The sequence below is a fragment of the Phalacrocorax carbo genome, chromosome 1 (genome assembly GCF_963921805.1).
Source record: "Phalacrocorax carbo chromosome 1, bPhaCar2.1, whole genome shotgun sequence".
Classification (NCBI taxonomy): domain Eukaryota; kingdom Metazoa; phylum Chordata; class Aves; order Suliformes; family Phalacrocoracidae; genus Phalacrocorax; species Phalacrocorax carbo.
Genome location: NC_087513.1, coordinates 97,475,243 through 97,493,909, shown reverse-complemented (window position 1 = coordinate 97,493,909; position 18,667 = coordinate 97,475,243).

Here is an 18,667-nt window from a genome sequence, read left to right as displayed (position 1 = left end):
TACATTTCTGTGTTAAATTTGATGCAGTGGGACATAATCAATGTTACTTTAGAACTACTATGATATTCTAACACATCTAGCCTTGACAAGCAAGATCTCTTCCTCTGCAGTTCTCCACCAGTTGTTTCTGTCCTATCTCTACGGAAGCTCAGACCTGTAAAATTACAGACATCATGGAGAAAAAGAATAGGGAATTGATACATATTTATTTGTTAAATACCAGAACTACAGGTTATCTAATTAAATCATCAGGCAGCATGTTTAAAAAGCAATCTGAAAGAAGTGCTTTGTGGGACGATACAACTTATGTAAGTCATTTGCACAGGATACTGTAAACAAAAAAAAAAAAATCTAAGTGAGCTCAGGAGAATAGTCAAAGTCACAGAGGATAACTGCTGGACAGGTCAGGCCTTGAGATGAAAAACTTGTGCAGCTGAGCACTGGGGGACCATTCCTGATTGACTGAAGTTTTCTGGTAAGGGATGGAATTTAGGAGGCTACAATTGGAGGGAGTATTGCGCTATACTGGGCCTTTAATTATATTCTTTCCCTTGATGTTTTCTACTTGTCGGTGTCAGGTGGTATACTGCATGATGTGTTCTTCTTGGGTTTTTAATCCCATCTTAGGACTGGTTGTCCCTAGTTTGGGTCATGTCATCTTGCTGGTGACTTCATGCAGTCATTACATTCATGACACAGTGTGTGATGTCTGTTTTCTGAGAGGGATTCGTCCCATCCCCCTCTTCTTAGGGGCAGGGAGGAGGCCAAGCTCTGCATCCATGTCTGAAAAACGTGCACTAGAAGAATTTGGCCCCACCATCCTAGATACCTAAGAAGTACCCTTGGGGCACAAGCAAAAAGCCAGAAACTAGTGGCCTGCATATACTAGCCCATAAATAGCAGGTGAATCCAGTCTCTTTCCAGACATGAAAAATCTCCACAGGTAGGTAAAGCAGCTATGGGATGGGAATGGCAACAAGACAGTACATGAAGATGACTCTTGAATTGCCAATATAGGAACAAAGAAGCAACAAAATGAATATGTCATTGCAGCCATTGAACAAGACTTGCCTCTAACAAAGTTAAAATGTAGAAATCCTGTCTGAGTTACTATGATCTGAAATGACATCTAGAGTTGCATCATGCAAATGTTCTACCTTACTGTATAAATACAGTAAGTGGCAAGCCTATTACTAGGAAATGTTCAGTGTACCTATTGTAGGGTTTTAGACGGATCATGGTGAAACTGTTGCTTGAACTCCAGAAGGTTTCCAGAAGCCATGAAGGACTGAAAGAATTTTGCTGGAAAAGGAAGGAAGGTCTTGGAGAAAACTTGTGCAATAATGACTTAACAAAACTAAACTCTGAAGTTAATTAGCCATATTTCACATGCACAAAGCAGATTTCTGAAATCAATATTCTTTTTTTTGCATTTTCATAGAGACAGACATAGTGTGTCATCATGTGGGTACCAAAGATGGAGCAATACTGAATGCCAAGAGACTTAATGTGTGTTTTGCTGTTTTTGAGTGATTTTCATCTTTAAAAAAAATGGAAGAGCGATGTTGGTGGGGGGCAGGGGAAGGTACTGATATTGCTGGCTTATAGACAAAGAGGAGTCATTTTTGTAGGACTTAGAAATAGTATGTAAGTAGCAGCAGTATAGACATGCAGGTAAAGAAAAAAATATTTCAGAGATAAAGCCTGTGAAATGAACATGACATATTAGGCATACTGTGGTCTAGTTAGTACAGCACTGTATTAAAGATTAACCAAATATGTCAGTATATATTCAAACTTCATTAAAAATTCTGGTGCTGTGCTATAATTGATGATCTGTACCCAAATAGCCTCCATTTCATAAATAGAGCTTTCTGTTCCTGTTTTGGTAATGCTAGCGTACCTTGTGCTTTCTTTGTTAACTTCTCCATTCAGCATCTCTGAACAAACTAAAACTTGGAATTATTGTGTTCATTATAATTTTTTTTAATTGAAGATTTTTGCAACTTATTATTTCCAATATACTTTGAGAGAATATTCCAGTTACAAATCACAATTTCACCACAAACTAAATATCAGAAAAAAATTAGTCTTTCCTTCCACTAAATGATGTGAAAAACTGCATTTAGTTTTCTGTATTCTTGTACCTCTAGAAGTAATAGAAGAACCACATGGTTTGGCTTTTCTGTTACTTAATAAGAGCAAAAAAATGACTGCTGCTGCTGCAGTGAGGGGAAAAAAAAGGTATCCTTTAATGCCCAACAAAATGTCAAGAAAAATGTGTCATAATGCTGTAAAAGAGGTTAAACTGAAAGGTTAACATACATTGCCCTCCCATCCATGGAGCTCTGAAACTTAAATGTGACTTTTTGTGTAGGCAAATTCTGCGAAAGGCTAAAAATACAGTTTTGTGCATGTAACTAACACCAAGGCAAAACAAATTGACCAGATTTTAAAAAGCAGGATAGAGCAGGAGAGGGCAAACATTTTAGACTTCAGATGACAAAAGAGGAATTTTTGTCAAAGTTAAATTGCCAAATTTTAACTTTTGAAACTGACATACCTGGAGCAATGCACACTTAAAAGCTACTAACTCTGACAGGCCTAAAAGCTCTACAGGAGAAGAAAAAATGTGTCTCCAGCTTTTATGCCATTAAGCAAAACTAAAATGAAATCCTTCAGTAAAGCCTTTGCTGCGTACATATAAAAACTCCTGTAAGATGGGTCCAAGGGTGGTAAGAAATCTATAAGGAAAATTAATAGGGATTGACTACTAATGGGGGTAGGCAGCTGTCTGCCTTTGGGAACCTTAATGTCTAGAAGCATTGGAATGGAAGAGATGAGGGAATTTATATTGTGGGTCCTCCTGTGTACCAAGATCCAGAGGCAAAGGAGCTCAGTGTGCTCACCGTGTCACCGTGTCACTTGTCTTCATGCCTCGAGCATAATGGGAGCACCTTTGTGCAATGCCAGCACCCTAAGTTTAGCTTCATTCTTTCATGTCACTTGTTAGCTGCTTGGGCAGAACCCCTGTGCTATGGCATGGATCCAAGTCCATCCCAGCCTGTACCTTCTGACTTGGATAGCAACACAGGCTGGCTGGAAACCTGCTCAGAAAAAAGGAAAAAGTAAGGAGTCAGGCTGCCTGTGGAATGATCCTGTATCATTCAGGTTGCCAGAATATGCCAATTATTGTCATTTAATGCTTGGCATGAAAGCTGTGGGCTGGGGCAAGACAGAAAATTAGACAAGTTCCAAGATGATACATCAAGTTCTCCACTAAAGACTACAGATCTATGTTCTGCAAAGAGACATAGCCATTTATTCCAATTTGAATACTAAATTCATTGTTCTAGAAAAGCATACATGATTTTAGGGAGCTGATAGAAAAAGAAGTCATCGTCAGTTGTCAGACCACCAAACAATGCATATTCCACCACTATTCTCCATTTTATTCAAGTGTAATCGATCCTATTGCAAAGTTTAGTGAGCAAAAAGACAGAATAGCACTGCTGGAAAGTGCTGGAAAGCAGGAAAGATCCTGGCTTAATAACAAAAGTTAATCAATCGAAGAAACTGAAAAACTAGCTGAACAGGTTTTCCAGGGCACATTGTAAACTGAGAAAAGTGAGAATGAATAGAAGGGCTGTCCTGGGAGTGGGAAGGACAAAAGAACTGGAAATGCAAACCTTCAGTGTTTTATCACACACAGAGACTGTGTGATATGCAGTAAGGTATTTAACACATAAATGATAATATTTGTACACAAAGTACGTTCATGACTATGGCATGCCAGGCCGGGGGGAGGAACCTGGTAGAGGGCATCAGTGGTGTTTTCCTAGTGAGGTAGCCAGGGTTACAAGAAGGGAGCCCCACCTGCAAACTGTGCCAGGAGGAGTGAGAAAGCACACCCTTTGCTGCCGCGTGGTCATCAATGGCACAAGGGAACTGGCTTTAGAGCCCCAGTTCTGGTGGTCTGGACGAGTGAAGAAGAGTTTTTATGTCCTGCAGGGTCCTGAGCCTGCTGTCACCCTTAGATGAAAGAGTTGAAGCCTACAGAAAAGGTGTCAGGGCAGCCAGCTGAAGTCCACTCAGCCAATTCTGCCATACACTGTTTGGAAATTCAGTAAAAGCTGAAAAGGTGCTACCAATAGGGGGAAAACTGCTTATTTTGTTTCATGTTTTTTCTTGGGAACATGTGGCTCCACATTCATCCTTCATACAAAATGCTGAGTATATAAGCCTGATAGATTTATGGAAAATCCACTTCTATTGAATGAGTTAAAATGCAGACATGGTATGTTTCCTGTCAAGACCAGGGAAGTTGTTGTTCAAAGGCAGGCTATTTTCCATTAACCTTGGAGACCACAAAGGGAAAGGTAGAGGAAGTTTGAAAAGGAGGTCACAAATGCAGCATGAACTTCTAAAATTTGTGGAGCCGTGATAAACTCTTATGGGAATCTTTTCTCATTTTCCCTGTAAGGAAAATGTGTCAATTCTCATTCAATGGGAATCGCCCATTTGATTTCTGTGCGACACTTCAATAGCTAACTTGTTCAGACCACTGTGTTGCTTAACAAGTGTCTGCGTCATGTGGGTGAGGTCTATTTGTATGAGGGATACCTAGAACTGATGTTATAATAAACACCAATTGTACACAAAACTTCAACTCAGTGGAAACAGACGAGGTAACTCATGCTGCAGGTTGGGGTTAAACAGGAAACTCAAACCAGGTGCTTGATAATAGCCAAATATTTGATCCCAGAGAAGCAACTGGTATCGGTCTTTTAAGAAAATTCAGAATCCAAAACTATACTCTAAGATATACACTTACATGCTTTGATTGACTAAGCATCACTTGCTTTTGACAAGGTGTGAAGTGTAATGGATTGACAGAATGAACAGTTCTTTAAAAAGCAGCAGCTTCATGATTTAAACTGGTTTTGTAGTTTAAAATAAGGGTATGTACATTAGTGCTTAACTAAAGATATGAAGAAGAAGGCAAATGAAAGAATAGCCTGGCAGTAACCTTCATATAGCCTGGGAATGTAGAAAGCATTAAAGTGTCAGGTAATAGGCCATGCAGTGACACCACACAGGAATACAAAGTTTTTCCTTTTTGTTTAAAGTCTGAAACAGTGATCCACGTCAGAAGTTTTAAATTGACCTAGTGAGTTCCTATTAACTCTCTAAACAGGACACAAAACAATTTCTTGGTCTATTTGAAAAGCAATCATTGGTTGTTCATTATTTCTTCTGGGAAACATGTAGCTCACTTAGAGGATTTGCTTTTTTACAGCACCTTGATGTTGCTGAGTTGCATAGAGATTTTCCTTCACAGGCATCAAAGACCATTAATGAAGCACTTTTTTTGTGAAGTCTTGTATGAAAGGAATATAATATACAAACCTCTTTTTTAGAAAGTACTTCTACCATAAATTTGAGTGCTGTTATCAAGAGAAAAGTCTGCAATTCTTTCTAAAGAAACAGTAAAGGTTAAAAAAACCAAAATCTTGCCAAACAACCCATTGTCTTTCCAAGCTGGGTAAGAAATTAGGTGATGAAGCTGGACACTTGACAGGGAATTTTTTTCAAGACATTTTTGTGCTGCAGTAACAAAAGAGTGAACATAGGTTATTGCTAGCACAGGGCAGTTGTCAGTGTGCAAGAAGGCAAATCAATGAAATAAAGAAGCGCAGGGCAGGCGAAGACAGAAATTAGTAGAAGAAATATAAAATAGGTAACCCATACTGATGAGAAAAAAAAGTAGAAAGTATTAGAAATGTCAGAGGGAGTTAACTAATTAAGTTCTGCAAAGATCAGTCATGGGACCTTTAGTAAATATGTATATTGAATAAATTTGGCAAAACGACTAGAAGCATGGTAACGTAATGCACTAAGACAAAGCTTAGAGGCATCTTTAATAGAAAACAGAAGTGTAATGCTTTGCACAAAATGGATATAGCAAAAATGGAATAAAATTCACAGTACAAAAGGCAAGGCCTTAAAAAAGGTAAGCTGGTAGTCTCAGTCTTTTATGACATCAAAGGAGAAAAGTCTGACTGTAGCAAAGGTTATTACAGACAATTCTAGAATTTGCCAGAGGTGTTCCTTGTAGAGAATGAAGCAATAATGGCACCATATATTGCAGCCAGGAGACTTCTTCAACCTCATTTAGAGAAACTTACGCACTGTTGCTTTGAAAGGCTGCTCATTTACATGAGGATAGGGATGACCAGCATAATACCTGGGAGTCTTGTTTCATACGCTAATGAAGCCTTGCAGAAATAATAAGATTATATGTCTCTAATGCACAGGTACATTTAAAAATATACAAGAGAGAACAGAGATGAGAAGAGAGAATAGGAATATTTTCTGTCCTATGTATATGATCACATAAGCTGAATTTGTTGCCTGTTGGTTTTTTTTTTTAATGATGAACATGCTGCAAAACATATTTTTTCCCGTGGTTTACAAGAAGCAGGTTGAAAATAATGATAACACAGAAAACATATCAGTAATGATAGATCCTCTAGTAACCTGGGTGCCGCTCCAATCAGTAAACGTGCATTGGTACTGCTTATTCCTTACTTAATTGCAAAAGAAAAAAAGACATGGTCAATATTAAAATTGCATTGTTTTTAACACTGGAAATTTAAAGGACTTTTACCCTTTAGCAAAGTCATGTTTCTGCTCTGCTTTGAGGGCAGGGGGACAGATCTACCTAACTGAAGCCTCCAGCCCCTTACAACAGTCAGCTCTGGCTTGTTTAGTTGCAAATGCTAGAGATGCACTTCCAGAAGCCATAGGCATGGACACAGCATTCAATGGCAATGAAGCAAAACTCTGTAGGTTTCAATTAGAATGTGATTAGGGCTGAAATATACAGAATAAGTTTAAGCAGGGTCCTATTTTTCACACAGCTGTATGTTCTTTAGCATCCACACTGCATACTTCAAACAACATGAGGTTTAAGTTGATTGATTGAAGTGTTCATTTGATAAAATACAGTAGAAAACGAAATTACAGGCATCAGAAGGCATTTAGGCACCTTTAACCATTAAGTGAGAATTAACAGAAGCCTATAAGATAGAAATAGGAGAACCATGAACAAAAGAAGTGTGACTGTTATTTGTGGAGAGGAAATAATGACTGGAATTGAGTAGTCAGAGTAGACACATATTGAGGTGTGCTGTAACAGCTAGGATGGAAGTATGAAGTAACAAGCAAGAAAGCAATTGCTTTTAAGGAGGATTGTTCTTTGGCAGATGCTTGTAGCTGACTATTTAAATGTTGAGTGTCCTGCTGAATTTCCACCTCCCTACTGAGGATTGCCAAACTGGAAATGAAGCAGAGTGAATTTAGGAAAAAGGAAGCTAAGTTCCTGGAGGTAAAGTGATGATTAGAAAGGTTAAAATACTCCTCAAACAAATCTGTTATTCTGGTGTAGCTCTATGGTATAAGGTTGAATTGTTCTGATTACCATGTTCTTGCAGACCCCTATGGTGGTAGGAGCTAAGTGAATGCAGCAGCTTAATGAACAGGGAGAGGAAGGAGATAAATATCAGGGCAAGCACTGCTGGTGTGCCGAGAAACTATTTACATCTGGGGGGCTGCAATCCAGAATGGTAAAACTCTAAACTAGAGAATGCTGGATAGTCATAAAAGATGTGCTTCATACCAGGGTATATAGGAAAGGAACCCAAGCCATCAAGGTATGGGAAAGGGGTATAGCCATATCTGTCTGAGACATGAAAACTGGGGATCAGAGTTGTCAGAAATGGCAGTATGCAATGTTTAAGAGACAGCTGAAGAGACAAAGGAGAAAGTTATTTGACATACAGTCCATTAAAAGTTAAAGGCTTCATGGTTAGTTAAATTACACTAAATTACTGAAAGATTAAGAACCATGTTTAAGCTGAGTATTTGTCTTTTGCACAAATACATTAACTATAGCCAATTAAATTTGCCTAATCAAGCTTAACAAAGCTACATGCTGTTTCTCATTAGAAAGTCACTATTTTAAAAAAATTGCTACTTGAAATGTAATGGTAAAGAGATTGTGTATGGACCTCCAAGGGTGCAGCCATCTGACTCTATGGCTTAAGAGTAAGTTGATGTCACTGCCTAGCATTTGTCCCAGGCAAAAGAAATTCTTGCTGTTGTTCTTTCTGCGTCTGTTCTTTCAGCATAAGGAGAACATCTGCTTTCTGTAAAACTATGGAAATGACAAAAGTATCTCAGGAAATACTACAGCACTTCTGATCATGTTCAGTAGAACCAGGGCTGCAACTCCAGTCTCCTTATTGCAGGTAGTACTTAAGCCTCAGAACAAAACTCAGCTTGAAACATGAGGGCTAGAAAATACTGCAAAACCTGGTGGGAAATCCAGAGAAAGACTAATCAGACATAGGATTTCTCAGCTGAAATGAGCATGACATAAGATGATACAGAAGTTACAGGTCTTTTTAAAGGGATAAGTATTATTACGGTCTTTATTTCAAAGTGCCCCACTGCAGACACTTAGAGATTAGGACTGGAGGATGCTTGCTGATGGCCTCAAGCATGACTTTTCTTCCCAAGAGCATGCTGAGTTGAAGAAAGATCTAAGTTTATTGCTGAAATACAACTTGCCAGAAAGACAGGTAGCTTCTCAGATGTTCTTTAGCACTTTTACTATAAATATATAATACAAAGTGGTGAGGTCAGCAAAACTGATGTTACTTACTGCCTCCACATTAAAAATGCTTACATGTTACTTCTCAACCCCACTGTATGAAATTACTCCAATGTAGGGGAATAGACAGGGATCGGTGACCGGAAGATTACGGGATGTGACGGAAAGATAGACTCCTCCCCATAGGAGTGGCAGGAACAGGAAGCGCAAGAGCTATATAAGCGTGTGACGCAGCTAAATAAACGGACATTTTGTATCCATCATATTGATGTCTGTGCATCACTGTCCCCAGGGTGGGTAGAGCCCTGTGTCCCGGAGATATGCGGCCCAAGATAAGTTCTCCCGTAGAAGCGTACAGCTACACTCCAAGTACCGACTCCATAGCTCCTGTGAAACAGGCTGGTGAAGGGCAGGGGCAGATCTGTCAGAAGCAGCCCACCTATTCAGAGCGGGGAAGAGTAGGGACACCTTTGGATTTTGCCACAACAGAGGCTGCCTGGAGACTTCCCGGCACAAGTGTTCAAAGTTGTGACCAATTGGTGCTAAAGACAAGGAGGTGTTTTAGGGACCTGGAAAACAGAGCTCCTCCATGTGCCTCTCCAGGGATCCCTTTATGGTGCATTGCCACAGGGGGTAATGGACAGAGAGAGAGGCTGAGAACCCAGAACAGACCTTGTTGCCAGGTGTATGAGTAACACCTGCCTGGAGAAGGTGATCCCAATTGGAGACTGGAATTTAGGAAGAGGACAGATAGTCTTCATAATTTGATGTAGGAAGGATACACAAGAAGGGCTTTCATAGCCATGTATATGAACAGAAAACAAATCTACAGGCAATGACAATAGCATAAATTAACACCTCAGCTCCTTAAAATCATAAATAGCAGTCAGTCCTGAATAGTGTTTTCCTTTCCTTGAGCATCACATGCCTCTTTCAGTTAAAAAAAAACAAACCAACAAAAAGCACGCTCTAAACCTTGTCCATCTTCATCTTCACCCACCACAGCGCAGTCTAAGATGCTGAAAGTGTATCTTAGGTTGGACTCTACAGAGGAGATAAATATGTGGCCCAGAAAGCTAATAGCTGGAAAATCCTTCCTCACTGTCCCAATAGTTTCAAGCTTCTGTTGTGATGACAGAAGTTACTAGAGCTGATACACTAACTCTAGCAAGGACGCACTTGACTAGAAGGACTTATTAGCGTAGAACTGAAAGGAAGTACGTTACCAGAAATAGCTTATGACACTATAAGGTGGAGCCATTAAACATGTCATCCATGAATACAGTGCAGTTGATAAGAACCCTTCCCTCCTCAACACATCTGCTCCTCTGCTCCCACATTTTGGAAGAAAATTCTGCCTGCAGCTATGCTAACTGTCCTCAGTAACCCTTTCTATCCTACTCATTCAGGGGGAATCCCAAGCTTTTAATGGAGAACCAACTGAACAAAAAGATCAGGGGCTGTACAACTGTCCAGAAAGATCTGAAAGATGGAATCTGAATCCTAAAATACAGCCTTCCCAAATGGGATTTGAGCACAAAGCTACACCAGACGAGGTGCACAAATATGGTCTTGACACCTAAGATGCAGAGAATCATGTGTTTTTAGCCATGCTCCTGGTTACACAGCAAGCATGTTCAGTGAGAACACCGATGGACAGTCCTTTAGGTGGTACCTAAATGAGCTGCAAAATTTAAAAGTTAATATTTTAACAATTAGTATTTTAATAATATTCTAAAAGTTAGTAAAAGAGCAGGATATGTTTCTTCTGAAGGAACAGTAGTGCTTACTTTTTGACATTTTGCCCAAGTGACGAATAAGTAGTTGAGCTGGAGATGAGAATTGTTAATGAACTTCTATTTCAGAATAATTCTTGTCGCTTTCTGGAGAGACAGACCAACGCTTGAGAGCCTCTAATTTGTTTTGAGTTGCCAGTCCTTGAGGGTTTGCAATTTGCGGTGTTGGGAAAACAGACAATGCTTACTGCCTGTCAGTTTTATTTTAGTCTGTTTTATATATTTACAGAAGCTTACAGTGAAAAGCTTCACATTTTATACTAGCAAAGAGAAAGGATTAGATTCTTGATTACACAGATTAGAAAATATTGTCCTTCTGCTATTGTGAGTAAAATCATCACCTGAGGCTCACCCTTGGGTCTGGTGAGCAAATGAATCATTTTCTGACCTTTTCCCTGCTTGCTGGCCTGATGGACACTGGTATTTTTCCATAGCTATTTTTCTGCAATATAAAATTTACACATAGCTTTTGACTGTGCCTGAATTTCAGTGATGTAACCGGGCTTCTCTGGTAGGCTCCTGCGATAAATCTAAAGATGACCAGCCTACTGCCTGTGGACGTGAAGTCCCCTCCTCAACCCATTCAGCTCTTCAGACCTCAGGAACCCTATACCCATTTGTATAATTATGCTGGTGCAGCCTTTCAGAAGCCTTACTTGCAACCCCCTAAATTATTTCTCTGGAGCCACTGTATCAAAAACGACCCTGTTGACAGCAGTTGTGAGTCAGTGGTAAGCTCAAGTGAAACTTGGAAGTAAAGCAAAGTCTGTTAATGTGGCAAAAAGTCAAATGAGCCAAGAGTTGTTTATTGGCAATTAACAGCTTAAAGGCTTAATGTAGGCCTATAATCTGTACTTTTCGTAGAAAGCACTGCAGGTCATACAAAATGAAGCACTTGTTTAACAAATTGGGGATAGCTGATAGAAGTAAAACTTGGAAAGCCATGATTTTGCACTGCAGTCATGGATGCTTGGCCACTTGTACCTTTAGCCTAGGCACCCTTTCATGATAGTTCATAGCTTTTCTGGGCTTTCATAAAACTCACTTTGGCAACTGAAAGCAATCTGGATATTGGACATGTTTGAAATAAGCTCCATCTGCTTTCACTTTTTGTCCATGTTGTTGAATAAATAGCCAACTTTTAGTTAAATAAAGAAGCTTTAAATCCATCTTGTTATACAAACCAAGCCAGCTAGACTGGATTTGGAAAAGCCCGAATAGCCTTCATGTAAGAAAGCGATGGCAAGGTCAAGTTCACTTGTGTTAGTAGTACAGACAGCACCAACTGCCAGAAACATCCCACGGTAAAATAAGTTCATATAGAAAAAAAGCAGCAGAAACTAACAGAATTTCCTATTGATCCTGATCACCTTCAAAAGTATGTGGAAATATGAGCTGCCCTCATACTGTGCCCATCGGATAACATGAGAATGCTTTTAACAGACATTTTCATAGCTTTCATTTAAAAACCTGTAACTATTAGATGTACCAATAAAAATGTTAAAGTACTGGAAACAAGCAAATAAAATACATGTAAAGAATTGAAGAAGAGTCTTCAGTCTGTGAATTATAACATATAAATAACTCTAGACCAAGTGAGCAGGCACAGAACTGAAACTAAGGGTTGACAACAGCTCTGTTTATGCTTTTTGAGGACGATAAACAGGCTTGACAACTTAAATTTTTAATGAAAATCTCCTTAAAATCAATTTTTGTTTATGCTTGCCAATGTCTACTGCTGGTTATAATTTTTTGTTAACTTTAGTCTCTCCTTCCTTGCATTCTCCTCAAAGTGCAGCATTTTCCAGTAGGGTAAAGAGGAAAGGAGGCAGAATAACTTGGGAAAAAGCAACAAGTACAGTCCTTCATTCAAATGTTTTAATTGTCCTAGTAGTGGAGTTTTAAGAAATCCCATCAATAAATTACTACCAAGTGTTTAAGGAAAGAAATGAAATCTACACGCAAAGCCATGCATACAGGAAAGGCCATGTCCTGTGTATACCTTGTAATGATGAATTGTTTTAAAAATGAGCTATATTACTATCATTTTTTTTTGCTATAGTTGTGGTGAAACTAAAGGTCACTTGTTGTTTAAAGTATTTTTCTCTTTAACAACGCTGTGATAATCTGGCCTGGTCAGAATCAAAACAAAATATGACTGTTTTCATCCATGTTGGAATAAGCAATGAGGAGAACAAAGGAGCTAGTAAACTTCACAGAATACAAATGAATCAAAGGATATCTTGGATCAAAATAGTTTCTATAACCTTCACTATTAATTTATAATTTCTTTGGAAAAAAGCTAGAGTAATGAAACAAATTAAAAGTACAGACAAGCACAATACAGAGCTATGTGGAAACGAACTTCTGAACTTTTGACTTCTCTGATGCCTTTTGTTTGCTAATCCATGTGTCAGAACAGCATCCAGGATTTCTGAGCGGAGTCCTGGGATTTAGGCACACCTGACTGACTTTTGGTCGCTGCGACCACATGCTTTGCATGCATGACAAGTCTGTATCTCGACTGTTTTATTTAGCACTCCATTTCATTGTGGCAATGGTCTTTGGAGGCTTAGTCAGATAATTTGGTGGCGGCTACCTTATGCGTTCCTGGTAATTCTTGTGTAACGGTCCCCAGTGCATTGCAGCATACCTGCACCAATTGATTTAGGCACCTCTGTACCCCCACTGTACTTGGATCATTTTGACAACATATGCCTGGTTTTAATGGTAGGGGGCTGCTAATAATATCCATCGTGTGCAGGTAAGTAATGGACCGAAAATCTCCATAACTAAGAGCATGACGCCCAGCTATCTACCAGGGCTCTCTGTGATGTGCACACCAAGCTACTTTTCTGTGGAGAAACTGAAGAGTAGTCACTCACACAGGTCATTGACCTCTGGCATGTGAGCAGTAGATTCTCTTTTTAAGGTCACTTTTAAACTTTTCCTCGTCTTTTACTCCTGATATTCAAAAGATTTCACCAGGACCTTTAGTAATGCTTTTAATAGCAGCTAGTACTTTTAAATGCTAGAGATCTGTAAATGTTAGCCTAAGTTGGAAAACAACAAATAACAGCACAAAGGGACGCTTGCTTTTCTCTACAGTGGTTATTCTGCATATGCAGTTGTTCTGCTGACAGTAGCGGCAGTGCTTCAGTCCCAGAAGCCAGAAGTGAAGCCAGCTATGTGCTGCAGCGCAGTACAACTACTAGCAGCCTTGCCACGGCTTGTTTGATACTGTCAGCAACCTGTGTATAGTCAAGAGTCCCTTCCCATCTGTTACCTCCTGTATGATGTACGCAGCACCTGTACCAAAACCTTTAAGCCATATAGCTTTATTTGTAATGCTGATTCATTAATAGCTTATCCTGAACAGCATGAGAGCTCTTCCCCTTTCTTCTGGCACAATACAAGAGACTCTCATTAAAAACATCACCAACAGTGAAAACTGTGAAAGATTTTATAAGCAGATAACTTGACACTTATCAGCTGCCTGACGTGTTTTTCCCTACACATGCAGCAGCTCAGGAGACTATTTTACTAGCTAGACACAGTCTTTCCCTGACTGGCCCATTACCTTCCTAAAAGGAATCTTTCACGTCCAGAACTCTTTTGTATTATGTTGTCTTTTTTTTTTTTTTTTCTTGGTCCCTGCACTTATGAATTCAGGGAAGAAATGGAGAGAGATATAATAACTTGGCACTGCTTCTTTCCAGAGTCTCCTAACCTCAGGAGCTTTTGTGCAGCTCTGCAAATCTAGAGTGTATTTGTGAAACTGACTTGAGACACATTTTCTAGGTAAACTTTGGAACAAAGCAGTTCACCCTGACTTATTTATATTTCATTGCATTGTTACTCTGAAACAAAACACTAGGAGGTATTTCTGGGCATCACCTGACAGCATATTGCATTCCTCCAGCTCCACATACTTACCCTGTCTCTAATACACTGTGGCTGCATGTGCAGTGGCACATCAAAAGCTTGTCTGAGGCCAAGCAAGCCTTAAAGCAATATTTTCCTACTCAAATTTTATTCTGTAATTGCCACAAAATTAGGAATAGACAGATAAGCAAATATTCAGGATCTTTGCTTTTTGTTGGAGTGGGAGAAACAGTTCAGAATTTAGCAGTGAGATTCATTCTTGGGTTTGATATTTAGCAGTTTTCATTTAAGGAGCTAGCTAACCTATTAGTTCCTCAGTCCTGTGGAGAAATTTAATAAGAATACTTTTATGAGACTGTTTTGGTGACAGCTATAATCTCTTAGTTTAATTTTCCAACTAAAGATATTTCTGCTGCTGGGACCCCACTGATCAGGTATCTGATCTTCAGTATCAGCATCATTTGAAATAACATCACATGGGCTTCTTTTTCCTGAGTTGTAAATAACAAAGAGAGAAACAGCTAATCAGTTATGTGAACCATGACTCAGCTCTATTGCCCAAATTAGAAGTGTGTTAGTTCCATTAAATAAACAACCAATTTGGCCAGTTTTCCTGAGCCCTTCCCGTAGCTGAAAGCATGTGTAACAGAAAAGGAGTGAGGAGATAAAGCATACTTTGCTTTCTAAGGCTATATGCATAACTTCAGGCTGTATGAAGAGACGCTAAGTGTTGGAATGGCAGAAGATATTCCTGTCCTTTCTTCTAAACTGTCAATAGTCTAACAATCAGAAAGGCTGAAAGCTCTGCCCATGCCCAGTTACAAGGAGTATTTTTCCATTAGAAATGAAGTTTTAAATTGGAATGCCTTTTTTCTTCTCTCTCTCTCTCTCTCTTTTTTTTTTTTTTTTTAAATTCCGTATTAGTACATCCGCTTCAGTAGCACATCTCTATCACCATCAGGGAAGGATTTGTGGGATCTCACTGTGCTGACAGATTTGACAGACCTAGTGCACTCTATTTCTAGGGTTTTATTTCTTTTCCACATGCAAAATAATTTCTCTAAAAACCTAAAAATTTTATACTGAAATAGTTTCCAAAAAAGTTTATGCTCCTGTCAAAATCACTGAATTAACCTCATTTCTGCATCAGATTTTCCCTATATTTTGCTCCTGACTTTTGTAATTACCTTTTTTCTTAAGGGTAAAATTTAATACACATTTTCCATTCCAGAAAAATTTAAAATTGCATAGTTCTAAACAATGGTCACTTCAAGTTTTGTGATGGCAGACCTAAACGGGCTTGACTAAGATTTTCAAAATGGGAGAGGAAGAAGTGCCTTTACCTCCAGTTATAATAGCTTGTAAACCAGGAACCTGATATACAACTTCAGCTGGTACTTTAACTTCTCTTTTTCTTTAATATATAAACATAGTCATTTAATTTAAATGAAAAGTTCTTTCCTGCACCTTCCATCATGCTTTCCAGACACTTTTATCATAACCTGTTGCTTAGACACTGGAAACAAGAATACCTTGTCCCAGCTAGGAAAATCTAATAGATTCTACTAAGTATTTCTTTGCCTTCACTGCATCTGCTAAGAAATCAAATTCTTTGCTTCTTGTTCTCAAAAAGCAGTATGACTGCCTTTTTGACAGGCTCAGAGTTAGTTACGTGGCTCAGCAATCTACAGAAGGAATTGAAGGCCACTACTTTTCCATTGCACTTTTGCATCATTTGAGGACATGATGTAAGCTTTTTATCCCATTTGAAAATAAGGTGTTGAACCTTCACTCCTGCATGTTTTGATTTGGAGGAGAGATGCCAAATGGAGGCACTGGAATCAATTTAAGAATGCAGCAGAAAGGATATCTTAAAAAGCTGAAAGGAAAATCCCATTTCTGGTCCTCCGTCTCTCCTTTAATTACAATCACCAGTCAAGATCCTAATCAACGCACATAAATTGTCACAAAACTACAAGGGCTGAATTTTTTAATCTGCTGTTTGGGGATTACATGGGCTTTATGAAGAATTAGTGCTTATGACTATTAACTTTTTTCCTGAACTTTTCCATTAACATTCCACCTCAAGGCCGCCCAATGCATTTGTCTTACTAAGATATTGAAACATTAGACTGATAAAATCAGACAACCTGTGTGCCTGTTCAGAATCTTGTGCTGCTCTTCTAACTCCTTCCCAAAGAATCTTTCAGTGAACTCACTGACCAGGTCTGATGGTTTCATGGTTATGTCAGCTCTCCTTTACTTTTCAGTACAGAAATGTTTGTCATCTGCTAACCTGGACTTGAAAGCATGGTTATCTTATTCTGCTTCCTTTTCACTTCCCTTTAACTTTTGGCTCAATTTCAGAGTAAGAACTGTTTATCTGGCTTTACTCACGCGGATGCCCCTTCAGGTTGATTCAACTTGCCAAATCTTTACTCTATTAATTTCTCTTTTCCAACTTGAATTCTCAGTGCTATGCATGTATAAATACTTATTTTATTGCCAACATCTATCAGTAGATGTATGATTCCTTTTGCAGTCTGAAGACAAAAACATTTTGGGTTCGCTGCCGTATTACTCCCACTTTGAAGAAACAGCTCTTATCTCTGGAGACTTAGAGTTTCACTGGATTATTATTCTTTTATCTTTCCTTCTTAATGCATTACCAGATTGTTATTGCATTAATTTTCATCGTGTTCTCCATAGTCATGCATTCATTCAGGAAAGTAGAAATTATAGGTATGTTGATTTCAATATAAATTGGTAGCTCTTTCTAAATGTATCTTATCTTCATATTAAGGTAAGTGCATTACCTCATTTAGAAGTGTTTAATAAGTGAGGACTGCAAAGTCCATTTGAATTTCATATTTGTGCTTCCTCTCGAACTAGCTTAATTATGCTAACATCTGAAAGCAGTGCCCGCTTACAAAAGCTACTTAATGGAATACTGATATTCAAAATCCTAGAGAGTAAGCAACAGAAAATTCCTCTCAAAGCATAGTGTAGCAAAATTTTAGTTAAGAATCTTCATATCAGCCCATTCCTGAATAAAAGCCTTCCTTTATTTCAGTGATTCTAGTGTAACCAGCCTACTTTAAAAGACCATTCTGTACTTTTCCCTCTACAGTATTACCTTCATATTATAACCTTTATGTTCTGTACTTTTCACGCTTGAGAGAGTCATGGAATGCGTTTAAGAAGGTGACCCTTTAGAAAGCTAGTAAACTTTCAGGAAAGCCTTGTGGTATTATGTTAACTTAGGCCTATAATGAAGGATTATAACGGTGCTTTAGCACTAAGGAGGTGCTAGAGACAAGGATATAAACCCCCCCCACACCTTGTTTTCCTTCTGTTGCTTCTAATTATTCATTTTGCTTCTTTATAATATTGACTCCCTGCACTTTCCCTCCTCCTCTCACAACACAAACATATGTGCACACATTTTATCTGCTAGTTGTTGAAGATTTTATTTAAAAAACTGTAGGTTGTAGGATGACGGATGGGTGGTTAGAATCAGCCACCACTTATCAACAGCCCTTATCTACATGCCTTAGGAACACTACACTTCCCGAAGCAGCTAGACTTGCACGAAGTACCTAGCCTTCATTTCTCTAAAGGCTGACAGTGTAACATGCCAGAAGTGCTGTTTTGCACTTACAGAGGTCCCTCCTTTTGGAGACCAGTAGTGCTCTTGGTACATGAAAATCTGTCAAGGGCTGAACCAACTGAATATTGTAAATATAATAACCTAATATAATCTGAACTGGTACTGAAATCTCTTTGTGCCTGTATTGGCAGTTGGCCTTGATGATCTTAGAGGTCTTTTCCAAACCTTAATGATTTTATGATTCTATGACAACTTGAAATAAAGGTAGAATGTATTTACCATAGCTGTGAGGTTACCTTTATAGTTATTTTACACTGAACTAGTGGCATTACTACAGCAAGATTTTTGAGATGAGCTTGCTAGATTAAAAGTTGTGAAGGTCTAAGTTCATTAATATCTATTATTAATTCATGTATATTCATTAATCTGGTACACCCGCAATACTTAATGAGACGACACAGTGAAAACCAGCTGCTCATAGCTGATCTGTAGTATGTACACTATCTGTTGCTATACCTATCCGTTTATTGTTTAAGATTGGCAGATCAGCCCTGTGAACTGAATGTCTGAAAAGATTACCACTGAATAAATACAACCATTCCTAACTGAGGAATGCAGGAAAATCAGGCAATGAAAATAGTAGCTAATAGCCTGTCCAGAAAGGAAGAGAGAGTTTATTTGAAGACCGTTTCAAGCTTT